Source organism: Mastomys coucha, unplaced genomic scaffold (assembly GCF_008632895.1).
Source record: "Mastomys coucha isolate ucsf_1 unplaced genomic scaffold, UCSF_Mcou_1 pScaffold16, whole genome shotgun sequence".
Classification (NCBI taxonomy): domain Eukaryota; kingdom Metazoa; phylum Chordata; class Mammalia; order Rodentia; family Muridae; genus Mastomys; species Mastomys coucha.
The window spans coordinates 79,088,191-79,111,665 of NW_022196898.1; positions in this window are offsets into that span (position 1 = coordinate 79,088,191).

Here is a 23,475-nt window from a genome sequence, read left to right on the forward strand (position 1 = left end):
CTGTCTATTCATATCTACCTACTATGTGTACCCACATGTGTGTGAGCCCTCAGATGCAGAGGTAAATGCCTATGAAGGTCAGAGGGCAGTTTGGAAGTGGGTTGTCTCCTACAACTTATTGGGTCTGGGTTTTTCTTTTGTCTCCTGCTGCTCTGTATGTTAGGAACAACCTCATCAATGTATCTTGCAATCACAAGTAGGGAGATGATCAGTATGGTAATGTTGATAGAATAGCTAGAGAGAGGGTCTCCAGAAGAAAAAAAGGGGGGATTTCTAGATGCCCTGCTGAGACAGATTCTGAGGGGATGTTGTGTTTGGAGCTGTAGTAAAGGAATCAATTAGATGTTATTAGACTTATCTTGTGGAGAGTTCACCTACAGTGAACAATGAAGTTAAATCATGTATGACTATCAAATAGATCAGAGCTGTGAAGCCCCCCCACACCTCCTCCTCCTCCTCCTCCCCATCTTCCTCCTCCTAGCCATCATCACAACCATGCTGAGTGTGTGTGTGTGTGTGTGTGTGTGTGTGTGTGTGTGTGTGTGTCTGTTAAAGGCACTATCCAAGCAAGCTCTGACAGGTTAGGGTAATTATCCAAGTTGACAAAACCAGTAAAAAGTACAGGTCAGAGCTAAATTCAAACTCAGGGTCCTGAAAGTTGACACCTTATCAGGTGCTCAGAGTGAGGCCTGGTTCACCTGGATTTTCTGAGTCTTATGTTTGGAGCCATGGAACTCCATCATGCAGAGTACAGTGTTTCCTAGACTCCTGGTGAATGAAAAGCACTTCTGATGGCAGACAGGGATTCTCATGCTCTGGAGGAGCCCAGGGATCTGTGTTTCTCAGAAGGCCTTGCTGGCTCACCAAGAACAAAGCAGATGCATGCAGAGTCTGATGGGGTCCCAACTCCAAATGTCTTCCAAGGTGCTGATACTACAACTCATTGGCTGAAACAAGACACCGGCTACCCCAGAATCAAGGGGAGAGAAAATGGTCTCTTTGTTGATGGCAGGAACCAAACAGCCACATAAAAGTCATTCGTATTGCAAAGGCAAGAAGGGAGGTAATTTGCGTTCTCTTTTCATTTCGGCAGGAACCCCACAAGCCAATAGGCCTGAGGAAGACCTCTTGTTCCTTCAGTTCCTGGAGCCCTATCCCTGCGCTTCCCCTCTCCATGGTCCAGGGATCGCTGTCCTTAGCTTTAGAAACAGAACTGTATATTTGCAGTGACACTGAACCTCTGGCACCATGGGAGTTTCACCTCCTTTCTCAAACTAAAGAACTGACAAATTGTCCACCACAGAGATGCAGTTTCCATCTTTTCAAGTCAAGGAAAATCCCACACATGCTCTCCGGCTCCTGTCCTTTTCTGTGATGACAAGAGGCTGTCAGTCATAAACCACTGCTCACCGAGTCCGATGAGTGCCTCTCTCCATCTTGTATACTGCAGGTGTGATCAAGGTGGAGGTGGGGCTGTCCTGCCTGCAGAACCTCCAGCTCACTTCCAGGTCCTGGTGGCTCCAGGTACCCCTTGCTTCACTGCTCAGCTTAACTGTCTGCCTCTTCCTTTATGCAGGCTGTGCCTTTCTTTTTTGCTATCTTTCCTAAGGACACCTTCTGTTGGATTTAAAGACTCATTGATAACATAAGATGATCTTATTGTAAGATATTGACTATAATTACATCTATAGAAACTTTTTTTTTTCTGCCCAAAGAGGTCACATTCTTAGGTTCTGAGGAAGAGAGTCCAGTCAATGAATTCCAGGATATTAAAAGGAAGAGGATCTTTTCATAGAAAAACCTGAATGTGTAGAGTCACAAGTGGTTAACTGTTGTGGTCCTGGTTCTGTTCTTGTGAACCAATCACCTAATGAATAAAGGAGCCAATCCTGAGCGAGTATGGCGGGACTTCTGGGTTGGATGGAGGAAGAGAGGAAGCAGGAGAGAGTTAGGTCCTTTTTGGAATGGGGACAGCATATGGGTAAGATGTAGCTGCTAGAGTTTTCTGGTATCATGACAGACCTGCAAGGATTTGCCACCGGAGGAATCAGATTTTAATAAGGCTTACAAGATTAGGTTTTAGTCATTGTGCCCAGAGATTGAGTTACCATTGTTTCTTAACTAAGTTTGTGTTGCGTTTTCCTTCATGTGGCAGGTTGTCTGGGTTCAAGAGAGAAAGGTATGGTGGCCAAGCGTGGGTTTGCCTGAAGTGCTCCACAAAGGCTGTGGGAGATTTGAAGCACAGGTTTGGCATGGTAGCAACTTGACAGTGGGAAACTAGTGAGCTAGGAGAGATTGTATAGTTCAGAGTCAGAATCTCCATGAGGTAACATTGCCCACCAGTGCATGGCTGGCTAGGGTGCTGGGGCAGAGGCACAAGCTTCGGATGTGCTGGTTCATCTTTTTAAATATTTCCTGAAACAGATAACAATGGGTCATGTTGGGAATTCTGCCCGAGCCCTTAAATGCCTTGAGGCTCAATAGTACGAAGGTTGTGGATTGTTCTTTCCTAGGGTTTAAAAATGGCTTACCTTCCTGTCTTGCTTGCAGTTCTTGAACAGCGCAACAAAATGAATATCCTTCCTCTATAATCAGGATAGATATCGCTAATGTACCCATCTCTACCCTAGTGGCTTGACAGAGAAACTGTTTATTTCCTGGATTTAGATCAGCCCGTCTTTCTGCTCTGCTGTCTTTTACTACATGGGTCTTCCTGGGGATTTGTTCTGTGGTAGAATGCAAGGTCCTGGGTTCAAGGTCCTGAGAAAAACAAACAAACAAAAACAAGGAAATCATCCTAGGTCTTGGCTCTCTCACTGGCTGTAGAGGACATGAGGCGAAGGCAGTGTTCATTTGGGACCTTATGACAAGATTGGAGAGCAGCTGATGTCACTTCCCACATGTTCCCTCAGCTGTTGTCGGACACACGACTCCCGCCTAACTCCAGGGAAGGCTATTTTCCTCAGTTCACAAGAGGAGTTACAGGGATCAAGGAGTGTAAAGTCATTCTTTACCACAACATTCAGACAGTTTCTTGACTTTAAAAAAAAAAGTATTGAAGACATACTTTGTGTGAAGACATACCTTGAAGACATAGGGTTCATAGAAGAAATGATAAAATATGTAAATATAGAAATTGAGACAACATGAAGATGGTAGTTAGAGATATCTTCTGCTCTAGCCTGTGAGTTTAAAGTTATGTTTAGTACCGTCCAACTGAAGACTGTGTTTCTTATTCTGACAGCTCAGAATTCATGACACAAATCAGTTTTTCTGTACTTGAGCCAAACCAGGCATTGAAACTGAAATTCCTGTTCAGTCTCATCCACGTCATTTACCTTTGTCACTCTCATAGTGGCTCTCCCAAGCACAACAACCCCAACTATGACTGTTGTGCCAGCCATTGTCACAGGACTTGAGTCCTCAAGACACACAGAGAGAGCAATCTGAAAGGGATCTCCCACCGAAGCATTGCCAAGGGACTTTGCTTTGTAGCTCATACACTGACAGTGTCCTTACTGCTAAGATGGAGTGGGATGGAATAGGAAGCTCACATCTGCAAGACCCTGACCTAGATGCCCTGGTTCCTCAAGAAGAGGCAATACCAAATGTGTCTTAAGAAGGTCTCTTCATTTCTAAATTGTCTTGCCCATTTAATGAGAGATTCAGGGTTTGGTGAGGTAAAATATCTGGAACCAGTTCACTCATCAGATGGGATTTCTGGTACATCAGACGTGATTCACAAATATTCACTGAATTCTCTGGTAGTTGTCCAAAGTGTCCTAGTGGGGGCCTGTGGCCCCCTCTCAGTGGTGGGGAAAGGTGATATGGGTTATGGATACATAAGAAGCATCACTTGAAGGAAAGTAGTCTGGACTCTCGTCTCTGTTCTCTGACACCACGTAGTCGGCTCATCTGAGCATGTGGAATTCTAGGTCTACTTATAACACTAAATAACATCAACTTGAAGCCAGCTTTTGAGTCTTACAGAGATAAAGATTGTGGGTGGGAGGCTTATTGTCATAATCCATGGAGTCTATTTTGAGATGAGGGGTTGGAAGGGAAAGATAAATCTAAAGCATGATGGATGATCTGGCCCTGAGTGGTACTAGGAGCTCCTTGGCAATGAGCACGTCAGGGCTTTGGGGCTCTTTGTTCTCTCAGATCCACTAGCCAAGGAAGATCTAAGCAAAAAACGTTGGTCTTGTGCCTGGAGCTGTCTCATCAGCTTTTTATCCTATATTTCTATTTTCATCCATCTGGATCCAGACGATGCATGAGGAAGAAGTAGTATCAAAGAGAGCTGTCAATCAGCCTCCTCTTTAGTTAGCGTGGATGGCCACCAACATTTACCCAGTGATCTTGAGGAGCTCTTGGTAAGACATTTACTCTCATAGGAAGTAGAAGGAAAGAATAAGGTCTGCCATCTTGGAAAAGCTCATGGAGGTCAGCCAATATGGCCTTTTCTACTCTTTTCTTGGTAGGGGGTGTAGGGAACTTTGAGGAGGGGAAGTGTTTGCTTTTGCTACTGCCTGGATTCCGAAGCAGTGATTTTCTAGCCTCTCATGCTCAACACTAATCTAGAAAACACTAGTTTCCTGCCAGAATTTTAAACCTGAGGTATGTGAATAAGCCGCATACATTTTATGCCCCCCTCAAATGATAAAACCCCCAGCCCATTCATATATTTGTATGCATATTTATGTGTGCATTCTCCTATGAATTTTAATAGATTCTCACATGTGTCTGTATTGCCCCTAACCCCACTCTTGACATGCTGGAAATCATTGGATAGCATGGCTCAGCCTGGCTGTATTGGATCACTCCATTGGGTGTCCATACTGTATTATCTAGAAGAGCGTAACCACTATTATTTGGAACTGGTCTTGTTTACATTAACTCTGCACAGGTGAATGGGATAATTCAATGAGTTTTGGAATTCAGAATTGGCAACAAGGCTTCAAATACTGATCATTCATCTTTGTGATCATGTGACTTGGGCCAAATTACTTAAGCACTGCATCTCCATTTCTTCAGTTTCTCTAGAATTTCTTCCTTCTGTGGTTCACAGGGAGCTTGAAAGAAGTACCCACCCAGCCTTTATTTCCTATGTCAATGAATCTTTCAATATCTTAGTTTCTTGATTAGCATACAGGGTAACAAACTCTACATTGAACTATAAGCAGACTTCTGTAAGTCACAGTTTTATGTAGAAATTCTGCTAAAAGCACACAGCTGTGTGTTGTAAATTTCCAGTTAGAAATTGCTAAGTTTGGGAAAGTAGAGAGGTCAGTTAAGACAAGAAGAAACCAGTTACAATCTCACTACAAATGCTCTTTTAATATCTGATGCATGCTTCCAAGTTGTGGTTTCATGAATAGGTTTTAAAATATGTAGTCGTGATTATATTCTATGTCTCTTTAGTTTTGACAGTATGTGAACATGCTTTAATTATTTCTTTATTGTTGGGTTTTAGGTTATATGCATTTTCAAAATACTAGTGATTTGTCATTAATCATTAGAGATAAGTCTATTGTTTCTGAGAGAGCATCTTTCTCTATAGCCTGTCATTGAACTCATGACAATCCTCTTGCTTCAGCATCCCAAGTCAGAGTTACAAGCATAAGTTATGATGTGTAGCCGATGGGTAAATCTTTTTAAAGCTTATATAATGCCTGGAAGGTAGATTCTTAAGAGTAGAATTAGTATGACTTAGAGCATTAGCCCATCTTTTTTTTTTTTTTAAACCCACATAAATTTACTTTTGCAAATTATTTTTTCTAGTTTTCACATCATGCAGTCAGATTTCTCTACAAGTAGAAAATTACACATAGCCACAAGCATAGCTTGTTTCTTTTTCATTTTTTTTTAAATAAGAAAGTAAAGCCCAGTTTACTTCTATTGCCTCTGCTGGAGCTGTGCCCTCCCCCGCTGGTCCGTTGTCCCGTCGCCACCCCCTTCCTTGCTGAGGAAGCCACAGTGTTGCTTTATTTATAGCTTTATCATTGAAGTATACACCCCCCCAAATACTAGCTTAGTTTATTTTGCTTGTAAAACTTTATATAAGTGCAGTTGCATGGCATGTGTACTTTGGTCTAAATTTTAATGTTTGGTTTTATGTCTGTGAGATTCATTGATGTTTGATGTAGCTGGCAAGCTTTTGGTGACTCCAAATGTGGGTGACATTACACCCTGGGTCCACTCTCATCTCACTGTTATGCCTAAAGGGGTTGTTATATTTAGGAGCTCATAAAAAAGCACAGCTTTCATTCGGACATCATTAATCTGAATGTGTAAGGGAAAAAGCAAGTATGTTTTGTATATGGGCTTCAGTTTTTATGTGTGTGGTATGTGATAGGGAAAGTAACTGACATACAACATATGGAAGATAATCTGTGCTATAGATACTGTTGCTTTTATTATTTTATTTTATTGTTTGAGACAGGGCTGTCCTGGTACTTACTATGTAGACCTGGCTGGCCTCAAACTTACAAAGATCTGCCTGCCTCTGCCTTCCAAATGCTGGGGTTAAAGGCAAGTGTCACTACACCTGGTTTAAATGTTCTTTATTTTGAAGACCAAAGGTCATACGTGTGTGTGTGTGTGTGTGTGTGTGTGTGTGTGTGTTTGTCTGTTTGCTTACATATCTATGAAAACTTTTTCCTTATGGAAAGAAAAAGGAAGAAATATTTCTCAGAGTAGATTGCCTCTAACTCACCCTGATGTGACTCAGGCTGGTACATTTAGATACGTGGATGAGGTTAAAGGTCATAGAGAATCTGACTTTGCTGTGATTATAAGCCCGTGTAGTCACTCTGCTTCCTTGTTGCAATGAAAGATATGGTTCTTGCTCAATTCATTAGAATATGCATGCATACATAAGTAGAGAGCTTCCATTTACAAAGTACTATGAATGTGAAGCAAATACCTTTCTTATTTTTCAAATAGCTAGACAGATTGACCTTTATGAATTGGTTTATTTAGAAACAGATTTACCTTTCTTCATGTCCCAGGGCCTTTTCTCTCATTCTCTTTTGACTCTGAAGGGTGATTCTTGCTTTTTGTGTGTTTCTTTAATAGCATCAAAGTCTAAATTAGGTGTGCTACAAAAAGAGGGTGGCAATTTTCTGCCCACTTCTCCAATGATCTGACAAACAGACCTTGTCTTTGAATACTTCATCCTATCTGAAATGCTACCTTAGCATGAGTTAATGTCTACACTGATGTCTAACATTGGACAGCAAAGGACAGGGAGGTGTGACTCTCTGCTCATTACAGTGTTTAAACAAGGACCACACTGCCAGCACAAGGCAAACAGGAAGAGACCAGAATCACAACTGGAGTCCCAATTTCTGCTGGCCCACAGCCCTGCCAGCACTTGTTAGACCAACTGCTGGCATCCTTGGGATTATGGGCAATGTGACAAATGCTTCCTTGCCCATTGAACCAGCACAGTGTCTGCTGGCTCGAAAAGAAAGAAGATGGGGAAATCTTTTGCTTTTTGACTACTGTGATTCTCATGAAGCTCAGTAGCAGGATTTAAGAATAAAACATTAAGACATACTCATCTCTAGAAACTTCCCCCCCGCAAACTAGGCAATTTCCAGTAGATCCTTGAAATTCTTAAAATAAAATCCACAGAATCTTAATTTCCATCATTCATTTCTGAAATTTATGATTCTGTGCAATGAGTGAAACTGGGGGATAATTCTCCACACCCTTCATCAGAAAGCACAGAATGCATTACTTCACAATGGAGACGCATTCTATAGACTGCTGTATTAGGTGATTTTAACCTTTATATAAACACCACAGAGTGAACTCATAGAAACTGAGAAGGCTACGGTGTTACTAGGTGATCTAACCGTGTCTGCCCTAGCCTCTGGCATTTAAGAAAGGAACATTTTAATATTTAGAGAAAGGCATTTCAAGATAGCTTCTGGTGAACTCTTAAGAAGACAGTCAAATGACCTTTGCAGCTTCAGCATCGGAGTCTATGTCCTACATTCTTTGAAATTTAATTAAAGGTGATTGTAGAACTTTAGAGGGAGAGGAAGTTACCAGGAAATGGTATTGGGGGTGGGGAACCCTCCATTCATTTATTTATCATAGACTGGGTTACTTCCCAGCCCATGTGTGCCTCTTCAGAACGTCCATATCTTTAAGAATGTAAGATGGTATGTACTGAGGAAGAGTGAATGGCTAGGGTGGAGTTGAAGAAGTTGATTGATATTGTAGAATTACATTTTTCCCCCTATGAGTATTCTGGGTCCTGTGCTCTGCTTCTGTCTCATGCACAGCTAGCTAAGGAAGTTAGGATAAAGCACAAGCTGAGTTTAGCTTGTCCGTTACTCATTGCTGGTTGGTTAAACAATGGAATGCCTGCCTGGTCATCTATAGGATGGGCTAATAACCTGCTTCTGATACTGAGTGGGGGTGTAATTTTCCTTCTAAATATCTTTTGAATTCTCCATACCAAACACTCAAGGTAGTCTATAAGGTGAATGTAGATAGTCGCTTTACTCAAGGATCAGCTATCCCCCAAAGCAGTAATTCAGTGAAGATGCTCCTGTGCCTGCCACTTAGCAAGTGCCCAGTGCTACACAGCCATACTTGGTCCATGATTCTTGTGGTTCCCCTCCACTTCCCGGCCCCAGTGGCCTTCGATTTCTGGTTCCTAAATCCTTTTGTTCCTTTTCCTCTGGGAAACTTCTTTTATTCATGCCGTGTTTTGCAAAGATTCTTTGGCTGGGTACCCGTGGGTACTTTTCTCCATTTAAACCTGGTGATTTTGAAAGAAAAGAGGAAGATCCGTCGTCCCTAAGGTCTGCACAACAGGGAACTCTGCATGAAGACCCATGTTGTGGAGACTTGGTTTATCCCAGATATACAAAGTCAGCATCTTAAAGGGCACACGGCACCTTCATGTCCCCCCACCCCCACCCCTGTTCTGGAGGTCGTAGTGTGACCCATGGCTACAGATATCCGCTTTCATGACTAGCACAGTTCATGCCGCAGTGAAGTGCTTCCCACATGGCTTCTCCTCTGTCCTCTAACGAAAATACCTCTGTCTGCAGCCCATGTGGCTGTCCTGCTGCCAACAGCAGAGGTGAGAACTAGGTCAGTATGTCAGAAGAATTCAAATGGTCAGAGAACTGAGGTAAGATGAAACCAATTAATCAACTCATCAAACCCCTTCTTTGGGGGGATGGAAGGACGGACGTAACAGTCTCCTGAGTCGGGAGTCGATTCCTGTTAGTTCTGAGAACCCGTTTTCTCATGTGTTACTTGTGAACGCAGCAGAGCATCTCCAACAGTCTGTGCATGATCGCCGAGGGGGGCTTCCCATTCTCCGCACTTTTCAATTACGGTTCCTATCACACTTTCTGCACGTAGGGCTAGATGGAGTGTTGTTGAAGGGTGACAGCAGTCCTCTGATATTGGCAACTAGAGGGACCTTGTACGTTAGAGTTATAAAAAGTTGGATTTCTATAAATATATCGTGTAAGATGTGCTCGTGCTTACTTAATTTTTATTCATTTGTTTTTAGATGGTGTCTTACCTTGTTGTCTAAGCTGCTCATGAGCTTGTGAGATCAATTGTTTCCTTTTCCTACCTCAGACTCCTCAGTAGCTTTGGACTGTGGGTACATGCTATTCATTGTGCCCAGTTCCAGCCATATTTTTTTTTAAAAAATATTCAACTAGATTTTTTTCCTTATGTGATTTTTGTTTGATAATTTTTAATTTATTATTCTGATATTAAATAATACTTTTATTTTGCCTTTTGTTTTTCATATAATTTTGGCATTAGAAAAAGCAAAAATAAATAGACCCTTCACTAAAATTTCCAACTTTATATCCCAAGAAAATAGTTACATTTTATTTATTTATATTATTTGGCTTTTTAAGACAGGGTTTCTCTGTATAGCCTCGGTTGTCTTGGCCTCTGTAGACAAGGCTGGACTTAAGCTCACAGAGATCTACCTGCCTCTCCTACCACCACTAGGCTACATTTGAATTTTTAGTTATCAGATCATGATTGTCCGTAGATGTCAGCTTTCATAAAAGATCTTTAGTCTAGCAGCATAGTGATTAGACAAATTTCACTGATCTATGAATAGAATATTCAGACATGAGGAATATTAACTCGACCCAGGCCTTTAAAATATCTCACCAGCTTTTGGGTGTGATGAAGACCATAGCTTTCTTAGTCTTCTCAGTGCCCTTGCTATGGAAGTGTTTGTCCTTTAGTGCAAGCTGACCTCCACTTGGCCTTCAAGTGCACAGCCACTGACTTAGCGGGATCCAGGGACCACAGGAGACCTCACAGAGCAGCCGTAGGCTAACTCTGCTCTGTGCCTGTGAGCAGCAAGACACAAACTTGCTGGAGTCATGATCTGAGCATAAGAACCTTTTCCAGATCTGATGATGAGGAAACTTATCTTCTTTGTGCTGGAAAATTTTTATGTCAACTTGACACAAGATTAACCATCTGAGAGAAAGAAACCTCAGTTAAGAAAATGCCCTTAGAAGATTAGGCTGTGGGCAAGCCTGTAAGGCATTTTTGTAGAAGTTAAGTCTGGTTCATCCTCCCAGTTTCATGGTTCCCAGAAACAAGACTCAGACTCAAGACAGATTTACAAATGCCTTGGCCATATAGTTAGGCTCTACTCTGACTAGCTCATAACTTAAAATATCCCATTTATTCTAATCTACATTCTGCCACATGGCTGATAACCTGTGCTCAAGTTGAATATATCTTTCCTAGGGTAAATTGCTTTCAGCAACAGAAAAAACATTATCTTTCAAATTGAAATTATAAATATAGCTTTTTCTCTTTATATAAATTTAAGGTTGATATATATATTTAAATTAATAAGGACATTCCTACTGATTGGTATTTTAGATTGTTCTTTGCAAAGTGCTGTATCTATCAGCAGGGTCTTCCCTTGATTTCCTTGTTTTGTGGGAGCCTCTAGGCAATTCTGCTGTCCTAGCTCCTCTGAACAGTCTCAGACTGCTGTTTGGGGGTTCTCATGTCTACTGACAACTCATGTGTCCCACGTGTCTTGCCATGCTTGGCTGGGCTGCAGCTTCTGACCTCTGACCATTCCACAAAAGTAAATGTAGGGACTGGTCTGGTGCTGCTATGTATTTAAGTGCTAAATACTAGCCCTCAAGATCTGGTTGCCCCGGAGGAGGAGATCCTCATGTATACCAAATGATGCTATGTAAACCTTGCCCTCTAAGTCATCCTTGATTGGTTAGTAAAGATGTCTACAGCCTTGACTGGACCGAAGAAAGGAGGGTAGAGCGAAGATTTCCAGGCTTGAGGTCTCAGGTAGGGACCACCGGGAGAAGAGGAAGAAAAGGAGGGACATTGCCGTGGGGTCGTGAGTACATGGCCTGATGGCGTAGGAATGGCCTGTCACAGCAAGTGATATCTCAGAGTTCACCACAGGGAAGCAGACAACATAACGTAGAGGTCTGATATCTGCCCAGCTCAAGTGTTTTTAAGCTTATTATAAATCTGAAGGATTTTGTGTCTTTGGGAACTATGTGGTCTAAGTAGGGTAGAAACTCCTAATAGATGGACAAAGACAACAAGGGGATATAGCAAACCCTATAACAATAATAACCACAACACATTTTCTTAATTAATTGATGGTGGAGGGCCCAGCCCATTGTGGGCCCAAACATTGAGTTTGAAGGGTTTTTGAGACTGCATGGAGAGGCAGAACTTCTTTTTGAGATGTCAGCTGAGGAGGAAGGTCAGCTGGGTGCTTTCTCTGCCTCTCTGAGCGAGCAGGCTTTCACCCCAGCATCTAGCTCCTGAGTCTTTGTAAATTGAATAATTGATATTTTCTTGTTTGGTATTAAAAGCAATAAGCCACTTAACCTACTTAAGCCTAAATCCTGGAGCCCCTCCCAGTGTTTGATCCTCTGTGTCCTCCTCCTCCTTCCCCTAGTCTTCCTTGACCCCCTACCCCATGTCGAACCCAGGATCCCTCCATGAGAAGCAGGTACTCTGTCACTGAGTTACAATCCTGACCCTTCCTCTCCCTGCTGAATGGACATCTTCGTGATGAGCACAATAATATGTGTTTCTGGCATCGTTGGATGAATCATTAATATCCGCGACTGGGTCCTTCCTGGGTGCAGATTCTGATGTTAAGTTTTCTCACGAATTACTTAAGGATCAAGATATATCTCACAGACCTCAAGGTTGCCATCACTCAATGTCCCCAGACTGCACAGCTGTGAACATAGTACTACTTCTAAAGCACCCACTTTAGCCCTACCCTTACGATATGACTACGTCGGTGTTGTTTAATAGTTCATGAGAAAATCCGATCAATACCCTAAAGATCCCACTGTCGTGCTGGCTGAGGGACAACAGTCAATGGAGGAGCAGATTCCTAACATTCTCTCTGTCCTCACGCTAGGAAGCTTTATGGGTTCTTGCTGCTTCTGATTAAGGCTAGCAGGGTCTCCACATTAAGTGCAAACAGTTCTCATTGGGCATGGGTGATGTCCAGCCAGATGAGAAGAAGCAACTGATAATCTCTCCTTATCACTTATTCACGCTTCTGCTTGGTATCTTTCCTCATGGAGGACGAGGGAGGGGTGCTTAAACTTCAAAACATACAAACCACAGGAACGAGTTCTCTGTAGGTGAATATTCTGTTTTGGCAGCATTGTTATCTGCTATGAGCAGCATGCCTTTATATATCCAAATGACATAAAATTAAAAGAATTCGTCTCAATGTAAGTGTGCTGACTCTCGTATCTAACATCTTGCTGGTGCTATTTAAAGAAGTCAGAGGTTTTCTTTGTAGTTGGAACAGATAACCCTAGTCAGAGTACTGGTAAGACTACGCCCAAATCTAAAGTGATAAAATCCAAACTCAGTTTAATATGACAAATTCATAGTGAATGTCTTTGATGAGGAAGGATAGGTTCTTTTGTTTATGAAGATTAAAATGCTTTGGGAACACGAGTACACATTTTCAAGATGGTACTTATATCTCATCTCAATACATTTGTGGAACAGCTTATAAGGTTCACCCCATACACATATATAAAGCAGCGTGTTTAGTAATGACTCATATATAATAGTGTCTGCAATGTGGTTTCTATTATCAGCATATTCCTCATCTGCTAGTAACTTTCTCCAAATTTATTTATTTATTTTTTTTAGGTTGAAATTTTCCATGCCTCATTTAAGCTCAAAGTCATTTAAAAATTAATTTTTAAAGTCTTAGGGCAGTTACTGGGCCTATCACAGAAACCTCTTCTAATTCCAGTGAAGGCAAGAGAAGAAACAAAGAGAAGTTTTTGTGTAGAGTGGAAGACATTTATGCCTGTAACTAGATCCCTGAAGCCCATATAGTCTAGATGTACTATGATCACTGCATCCTCACAGCCTGCACCTACAGTCATTGCACCTATGTAGCCCACACCTATGGCCACTGCACTGAACTCATTTCCTAAAGCCACCGGAGTAGACTCCCTGAGACCTGAGGAGTCTCGATCACTGCATAGCTAGTCTTCGGCATGGACACCGAGAGGTTATAAACATCCTTAGAGATCAGATGCCCAGGATACTGCGCAGTAAACCTAGCCAGCTGTCGTGAATTGTGATGAATCATGGTGTCATAGGTCAGGCCTCTGCTATGTCCTTCTCTTCTCTCCTTTACTCTATGGAGCAAATAAAATAATTAAAAAAAAAATCCGAAGTATTTTACTTTCACAAGACATGGGCCATTAGAAATCCCTTTGATGCTTTTTATTGAAGAATGACACCCTTGGTGTTAGTTGTGGAGCAATATTGTCACAGAGGTCTCCAAGCTGGTCTGCAGGCTCTAATTTTTGGCCTTGGGTATCTATCTACGTGTGTAGCTATATGTGCATCCCTCACCTATTACAGGTGCCTCAGGAAGGGCTTGGCTTGCTGAAGGCTGCTGCCGTGTGAGGGAAGGCTGTTACAGAGGACAAAAAGGACCAGAGGAAAGAAACCACAGGTTCATGTCCTTCTGGACCCAAATAAGAAAAATTACATCCCTTTATCTTCTTGTGTCATGAATCTTTACCTCATGCTTGATTTAAACTTTATTTTTATCATGTGCCATTAAAAACTCATCACTTTTGAAATCATGTAGCTTAGTATTTACTTAAAAAAAAAAAAAAGAGAGACAACTATCAACTTGCCCCAGGGCTTTTAAAAAGATGACTTATGACTTCTGTCTTCCTGAAGGCATAGCCATGTGTGTCTCTGAGTTTGTGTCTGCTTATTCTCTTCCTGTAGGTCCCCCATGTAGACATATACATATATATCCGTGTAGGTTCACAATTTCCCTCAAGAAAGAAGGAGAGTTTTGTAATGAAAAGCAACATTTTCTGTGGCTTTATGCCAAGGGTACCGGATCCTTGTCTTTTTCCAGTTGATGTATCCTAACCATTCTCTGTCAGGCAAAAACCTCTGTGAATTCTCTATGATGTCTCTTCCAAGTACCACATCCGCCTCTGCTTTGTGGGGCTCAGTTCTGGGTAACTTTGTCTCTTAGGCCCTCTGTCATATACAGGGACAAAGTAGAATCTGTTGTTCAGGGGGGTGTGGGGGGACATAATTAGCAACAATAGCAATAACAAGAGTTTTTCTTCACAAGAATCTAATTCACAATATTCCTGGAGGAATTTACTGGCTTTCTTTCTAGCTGGAGCCTAGCTTACCCTTTCTTTCCTCAATGCAGTTAGACACAGGCTGTTGGACATGATTTGATCAGTTTTAGGCTTGAGAAGGTAGAATTCATTGTCTATGTTTCCTTTCATCTTTAGAATGTGTCCAGAGCTCCGGGTTGTCGGTAACTGAACTCTGGTAGAAACTTTCTAGGATAATTGGGAACATTTGGCAACCTGCTCCTTTGCATTTTGTGGCTTAGCTGGGGAAATGTGTATCGTGTGACTGAAAAACTGACTTTTAAATATAAGTTAAATGCAGTTAATTCTGATTTAAATAGGTGCATGGCTAGGGACCACTCTATTTTAGATCTGATGAGTAGAAAATTTAAATCTTAAATACTGTCCAGGAATTTTTGGCAAAATGACTTTTAGTGTCTACTGCTACTAACAAATAGCTCCAAACCTAATGGCTATAAATAGTATTTTGTTGCTTTTTCTTAGAATTTTGTGGATTGGCTATGCTCAGGTTTCACCTGAGGCCCCTGCTGTGTAACAATCAAATGCCAGGTGGGGTTGGTTCCATCTGCTGTATTCCTTGGACGTACAGCAATAATGACTTTCCATTTTGTGTCCAGTTCCTGGAATGCTTTGTCTGGATTACATGGGACTACTCTGACATCTTGACCCCAGGGAGACCCCCAGGGTCTGTGTGTGACCACTGTTATTTTTGCTCATAGCAAGGAAAACTCAGAAAGTTAAGATTCTTACAAAATGTCTAGCTTCCCCACTGTTAATGTTTCAAGAGTCGGGAAGCTAATGACGCCATGTTTCTCAGGCCTAGTATCACACCTGTGAAGATTGTTCAGAGCAATGTCTGGGTTTAAGAGGAAATGTCCCGAACCTCACCTGTGTATAGGAAAGGGTAAAAGACTTGTTTCTGTGTATAGTTTTCAGGTTCTTTGTAGTAGCGTATTCCCCTAACTAGAAGGAAATGTAAGAGGCAAAGCAATTGACTTCTCTGCGTCACCAGTGGAGTGATTTCACTTGTTTATCTGGTAGCTAAGAAGTGGGTGGCAAGCACAAAGACTTCTGTGGTTCTGATGGGGATTTCAGTTAGGTATAAATGGAACTGGGACTGCCACGGTGAGTTCAAATGGGTTCTTATCCCTTACAAGTGCCAACCAGGGATCATTATGAGAGAAGCAAATGTCATTAGATTAGGGTCATTTTCAAGTTATTGGGAAATCAAATTCTGGATACAATACCTCCCCACCATACATGTATTCATTGCATGTGCATATTTGCAAATATAACAACATATATTTAGTCACCATTTATTTAGCTCATATAGCATTAGTGCTTCATTCTCTCTCCCAATGTACATATATGTGCATGGAGTATTGGTGTATTGTGTGTGTGTTGCACATGTGTGTGTATGGTGTGTGATATATGTAGAGGCCATGGGGGCTGTCACATATCTATATTCCCCTGTCCCTTTCCACCTTATTTGAAAGCATTTTATTACACTTATTACTTTATTGGTGTGAATACTCCTGGCATCTGTGTGGAGGTCAGAGGATAACTTTCAGGATTCAGTTCTCTCCTTTCAGTGTGTGTATTCCAGAAATCACCCTCAGAAACCATCAGGCTTGGGGGCAAGCAGCCTCATCCATTGGTCCATCTCACCTGCCAGTCTCAGTGTTATTAGTTTAATGAAACTAGACATTTTGGCGTCACACTTTTCCTTAAAACAATGATTAGTAGCCCTATGTGAATAAATATCCCTCAGTTTCTATAGGCACTGATAGAGCCCTGGATTTTTCAGGTGGCTCAACAGAGAAGTTTGCCTGTTTGATACGTGTTTCATTTAACATTCAGAACATTTTGGTTTGGCAACGACTGCCTCCAGCTTTGAAACATCTGCATGGTATCCTGCTCACAGCCAGTGTTCACCTGTCATCCAGGAGAATTATGCCCAGGTAGCATGGCTTCTGTCCCTGAACATAGCTTATTATTTCCAGGACTGCTGGGAATAATTTTGTCTTACCATTTGGTGTTAATCAGTACTGTGCACGGGACACCATGAAAGGCTGGAGTCTAGGTGTCCTCATCGTGGGGTGGGTTTGCACTTGCCTCAGATGGAAGGATTTTGGTTCCTTCCTGGAACTACCCCCCCAGCCCAGCTGCCCTGTCAGAGGCCTCCCAGAAGAGGTTTAGTGATGCTTTGATTTGCATTTCTGCTCTTTGTTTCTTAGATCTTTGTGGTGGAGAGTGTTTTTTAGGTAATCAAATACAACAAGGCTTTAAGATCTTCCCCGTAGAAGAAAGTCTGGCTTTGTAGGGCTTGTGGATGCTCACTGATCAAAGGAATACTTTTCTTACTATGGTCTAGGGGCCCCACTAAGGGGGTGACTGGAATCCTGATGATTCTTCTTGTTCTGCTGTCACCTCCATTCTGAGCACACAGGAAGCCACATACCGTGTTTCCATAGGTTTTGCCTGGGTCTACTCTGCATTGGTCTTCTTTGGCGGCTGTGGCTGAGGCCATAGCCCTCTCTTTAATAACTAGTAGCTGTGCCTTCTAGCACCAGGTAGAACCTTTGAGAGAATGGATAACAGATGTTTTTTGGAACTGAGGATGTTTCCAGGGTAGCATTCTTTGGAATGTGATCTGCACAGCCCACACCTCAGGAGGTCACACTGCTTCTCCCTGCTCCCAGCTGCATCACATCTCTAACAACTCACCCACTCTTCTCTCCTTCAAGATAGTTTTTATCTCCTACCAAAGAGACCCCCTTAAATGTTTCCTGGTCAAGTCCTGCCCCACTTCCCCCATTGTTCCTCACTTCCATTTGCGGAAATGCAAATGTCCTCACTGCTATTGAAAACTCGAAGCTTTGTTGGCTTCTCAGACTCCTCGTGCACTCATTCATCTCCTAAAATATTCACAAGCAAGTGACATCATCTCTCCTCAGGTCGCTTCTGTACATCTATCTCTTTCTTCTTCTCCACCCTTCAGAGCAAACGCCAACATGTGTGTCCCTGTTAAGGTTTCATTTGAATATCACTGCTTTCTTGCATAGCCTGTGTGTCATGGATTTACTCACTCCACGTGCTCCGGCAGTTCATAGGTGGAGTAGATGTTGGAGTGGGATCTCAAAGCCCTGGATGTGAGCCTGAGTGGTAGTTGAGTTGATCAGCCTGCCAGCTCTCCCACAAGTGCACCACCAGGGCCAACTCTCCAGTACTGCCCAAGCTAACTCATCCAAGTTTCATACCTGGCAAGGGATAGGGCCAACTCACCTTTGCTCCTGCCACCAGAGCTAGCTCTACCGTGCTGCTGCTCAGGCAAAGGTGTAGAGTTCCTCTTCTGAGTGCTGTAGCCAGTGAGGGGGCCGGGCCAGCTCTCCCCTTCTCATGACCTAGGAGACAGCTCTCCTGCACTCTTGCCATGGAGTCAGCTCTCCCAGGCTGCTTAGGGGATGGGAAGGGCCAGCTCAGCATAGTTCTCCACCATCAATATTGCCTCAAATGGTAGCCCAGAACAGGGACATCTGCCTGATCTTTGGTGGTAACACAGGCCTCAGCATCAACACAGAACCCCAGCTGTGATAGAACCAAGGACCCAGACATTACCCTCTGGCAGCAGCATGGGTCCAGGTGTCATTATGGCTTCAGGTGGTCACACAGGCACTCAGATCAGCATGTTCCCCATTGGCATCATGTCCCTTAGACATCCACTTGGTCTTTAGTGGTAACTCATGCTATAGACATTGGCACAGACCCCAACTACAGCAGAATCATGGATCCAGTCATGGCCCTTGGCAGCAGCCTGGGCCCAGACATAACCATGGCACGGGTGAGTGCACTGTACCCCATAAACTCAGTATTTGTAATGTGTCAGAATCTCCTAAATTGCTGAATATTAACATGAATTTCAAATTATGTAACAAATATCTATTAACATTTCAATTTTATTGAAAATGTTCTTTTACACCTTGACTCTACTTTTAATGATAACTATAAAAAGTACCTTTGGAGCACTTTATAGATCACAGTGTGGCAGTGCCCAAGGTAATTTTAGATAGTACTCATGTACAAAAGCAGTTGTATGTTGAAGACAATACAGAGGAAGGAGTTTTTATTCTGTAGATAGCCTTGTTCCTTATTTCATACTACTGGGCACTGCTTTGTGTAAGTTCATGCCTAGCCCAGCCTGGCTCACATGAGAGGCTCCATTGGCTTTTAGTAAGCCACATGGTAAAAGCATCCACACATATTTCTTCTGATAGCTCCAGGCTCTGCTCCACAGCTGCTACTCGTGAACAAGAATAGCCAGTGAAATCCTAGTATGTTGTTGTCAGAGAACTGTTTATAACCAGGAGAATGATAGAGTGGTAGGCAAGAATACATGGAGATAGCAGTGGTGTGTGAGTCCATTTTACACAGGGCTGACCACCCGTACTGGTGAGGGCAATACAATGCTGGGATTATTAGCAAGGACCAATTCTGTTCCTATGGATGGAGGTTTTGGGAGATGAGATGGGGCCACCACCTTCTACACATATCAGAAGTGCTTCAGCCTTGTCTCTCACTGAAGCCACTGGAAGGGCCTACTAACATAGACTTAAGACACAGTAGTGCAAAACTTTGTAATGCTGTTGTTTCTTTACAGTCTCCGTCTTCCCTTGTATAAAAATATTTCCTCGCATTACATTCATTAAAAATTTAATAACATGGAGACTCCATTCCTGTGATAGCCTTTATAGAGATGCATTAAAAACCAAACCAAACCCATGATCCAAGCAGAGGCTGTTTCCAGGTGCATGGGGTCTTTCTGGCTTTCTGGGAGCTTCAGTGCAGGACTCAGCACTTTGAATGAGCACTTAGCTCATTCAATAAATAAACAAGTAAAAATAAAGTGAAGTACGGGCATCTTGGGTGCTTTTCATATTACTCTGCAGCTCACATCTGGTTTAGAGTCTTGACTCTGCTTCATCACGGTACATACCCTTTGCCAGTGCAACACCCAGGTGCCCTACTTTTTATCTTCTCCATTATTACTCCTTTGACCTTTTGTTTGACCTTGTTGCAGTGCTGACATTGAAGCCTGGACTCATGTACACCAGTTACATGCAAAGCTCTAGCCTTCCCTTGTCATCTGAAGCCTGGCCAACTCACACCAATGGGCTAACAAAACAGATTTTTACAGCAAATCTTTTGCCCAGCAAAAGATAACATTTTCTCTGCCCTTGTATTGTAATGTTAGAGGCGATGTCTTATTTTCATGTTCCTATCCCTTCTCTTTCTTTCCTTTTCCTACCTTATATTTTCACGTATGTTTGTATGTATTGCATGTTCATCTGTTTTTACATTTTCTTTTTTGAGTCTGATTACACTTTTCCAGGCTTTAAAAAATAAAATAACTTCTTTAAAAGGAAGTTGCAGTGTGAAACCATGGTTTGTATGTTTTTGGGACAGAATTTTGCGAACCAGCATAGGCTGGACTTGAACTTACTCTGTAGCCCAGGCTGATCTCAAACTTGAAGTCTCCTTGCCTCATCCTCATGAGAGCATGAAGTTTTTAGTAGAGTGTTTCTTGTATAGTTTGGAAAATATATGACAATGTAGTTATATCCAAAGCACATCAAGTGTCTCTGCATATAAGATATAGGACAGTTTGTCTCTTCTTCCCAGGTAGCCGGCTGTTGAGATTTTTGTCTTCTTTGGAAGTTCTACTGCTTTAGGATACTAAAGGGACCATTCTGGAGGAACAGGAAATACAAGGGATCAGCCACGTGTAAACTCCACCCTGAGTGCTTATTCAGGAAATGTCCTCTCAGAGGTGGGAGAGATGGACAGCCATCATGCTCTGAATGGAGGTTGTGAAGAGTGCTTTAAGTACTTTAGGATTTATTGATAATGCCATAAGCTGTCAAGGGATGTTTGAACATAAAGACATGCTCAAATTCAAAGAAACACTTTGGTTTGGAGGATTGTGTTGGTTCTAAACTGTTGGTTTTATGTAAAGTAGAGGTTGGGATTTAAAAAAACTAAAACCTTTATTCTTCTCTCATACATTACATCCTGACCACAGTTTCCTCTTCTTCCACCCCTTCAAGTCCTTCTCTCTACCTCCTCTTTCACCAAATCAACTCTTCCTCTGTTCCCTTCTCCCCACAAAAAGATCAGACCTCCCAGGGGTATCTACCGAGCATGACCTAACAAAGCACTATAAGACTGGACGCAAACCCTCATATCAAGGCTGGACTTATAGGTCTTAATGGCTAGAGCCAGCAATGTGACATCTATCAAGGAAAATGGTGTTGGCGAAAGACCCTATGAGAATGAGAGCTGCAGCTGAGTGTTCGAGAATATATAACAATGGTAGCCAGCATTTAATGAGTTCTTCCATAGTTCGGATTTATAAGGACCTCACTAATGGTGTTAGGAGACAGGACATTGGAGGTCATTTGGTTCTGGAGGAATAACATCAAAAGTGGGATGAGTGCTCTTATAAAAGAAGCTGCCTTGCTGGTACATCCATCATGGAATGATACAGTGAGAGAACATCAGTGTGGACCAAGAAACAGACCCCCATCAGACACTGCTGATGCTCTGAAGTCAATTTTACCACTTCAAGAACTATGAGAAATGCAATTCCTATCATAGTTGCATACATTTAGTTTATAGCATTTGTTGCAGTTGACCCAATACTATATATAAGGTATTTTCTTACTATGCATTGCAAACGTTTTGAAGCTTAGCAGTCTCTTAAAATTCTTTTCGGTCTTTATTTTGAAACTAAACATTTATTTTATGACTGATTGCTGAAATCCTCAAGTATGCAACAGCTGACCTCCTGGGCTTAGGTGTTACTCCTCCGTGGAATTCATGTCTCAGTCTGTGTTGCTGAGTGTAGATAGTGTTCAGTCTTAGTATTCACACTCCAGTCTTACTTTCCCTGGTGCTTAATAGGAATAAGCATATTTGCTACAGGCTGATGCTGAAGGTGGTCAGCTTTTGAGTCACAACGCAGCACAACAAGTCTTAATGGCTTGAGCCAACAATATGACATCTATTGAGAAAAAAGTATAGGCTGAAGACCCTATCGGAATGAGAGCTGACAATCCCTCCACCATCTTGCTTCTTCCATTAAGGTCAAAGAGACAATAAGGGAGGGCCTTCCTGCTGGTCTCTCTTTTAAAACTTAAAAAAAAAAATAAAAGAAAGAAGAAGAAACACTCCCAAGGATGCTAGAATGTATGTTTGGTTCTGAAAGAGTTTGTAGGAAGTAAATCTCAACAATAGCAGTTTATTTCGAATGTATTTTGTTTTCTCCTAAATATAAATTGGTATTTAGTCATTATTCTGAGTGTTGAATCATTACAGTGAAGAATTAAGAAGGGGAAAGCAATGTGACTATGGAGTATAGAGGTGGAGTTTTGAGGAGGCGCTTAGTATTTCATAAGATCAGGAAGGGGGAATTCGAGGAGTTGAATACTAAATGTTTTATACAGAAAAGGAGACAGTCAGACACATAAAATCTGATACTGCCTTGGTCCTCTATCAGCAATAAATTTATTACTGTCTGCTAGCTTATGGGTGCCTTAGCTATCAGAGTGTAACTTGAAGGACATGGGGCAGGTTGGATTAAAGATTTCACCAACTGACCAACAACAAACCAAACCAAACAAATGAAAAGCAAAACCAAACCCAAGCTTATACAGAGGGCTGAGTGTTGACTTGAGGTCTGTGAGACCCAAAACATGAGTAGAACTGGGGACAAGAATCTCGGAGAGCATTACTTTCGAGAGAAAGAAGATAAATAGAAAACAAAACAAAAAAAAGGGCCGGAGACGTGGATCAGCAGTTAAGAGCACTGGCTGCTCTTTCAAGGTCTTGAGTTCAATTCCCAGCAACCATATGGTGGCTCACAACCATCTATAAGCAGTTCTGATGCCTGTAGGTATACATGAAGATAGAGCATTCATATACATAAAATAAATGAACAAGTAAATATTAAAAAACAAACAAAAAAGATGCTCCCTTGTAGCAGAGACAGAAAATGAGGCAGTAAGAGATGTAACTAGTAATCATACAGGAATAAAAAGAAGATCCACAATTAAAGAAGTTATCCATTCAAGAAATTAGACATTACTATTTTGACAAAACAGGCTGATGTTAAACTGGAAATCCTAATGTCTAATAGAAATAGCAGATGACCTTCCTAAGGAAGGCTCTATGAGAATAAAACAAAAGTTTTACCTGGTAAACATTTCCTTCATAGAATTGGTCAGACAGCAGAATGATATGTCATACTGAATTCAGTTTCACCAGGCAAGCATGGAGTTTAAGGAATGCAGCTTCAGGCTGGGGAGATGACTCAATGGTTACAAGAGCTTGTATCTCGATGACACCTAGGCTGAGGTCCCATCGCCCACATCAGATGGATCATAGCTGCCTGTAACTTCACTTCTAGGATTTGACACCCTTTGCACCTAGCAGGTACCTGCACATACTGAAACTCACACATACATGTACATGTATACACACACACACACACACACACACACACACACACAAATGAATATCAATAGATCTTTCCAAAAAAAGTGCAGTGTTATCCAAATGAGCCTCTCTTAACTGAAAAATGAAAAAGGGCTTGTTGGCAAGAAGACTGACTTAGAACATCTAGAAAATATGACTGTAGGTCCAAGACCAAACAAAGCTGGTGGCATACTGAGAGGAAAGGATGTGAACAGTATATATATATATATATATATATATA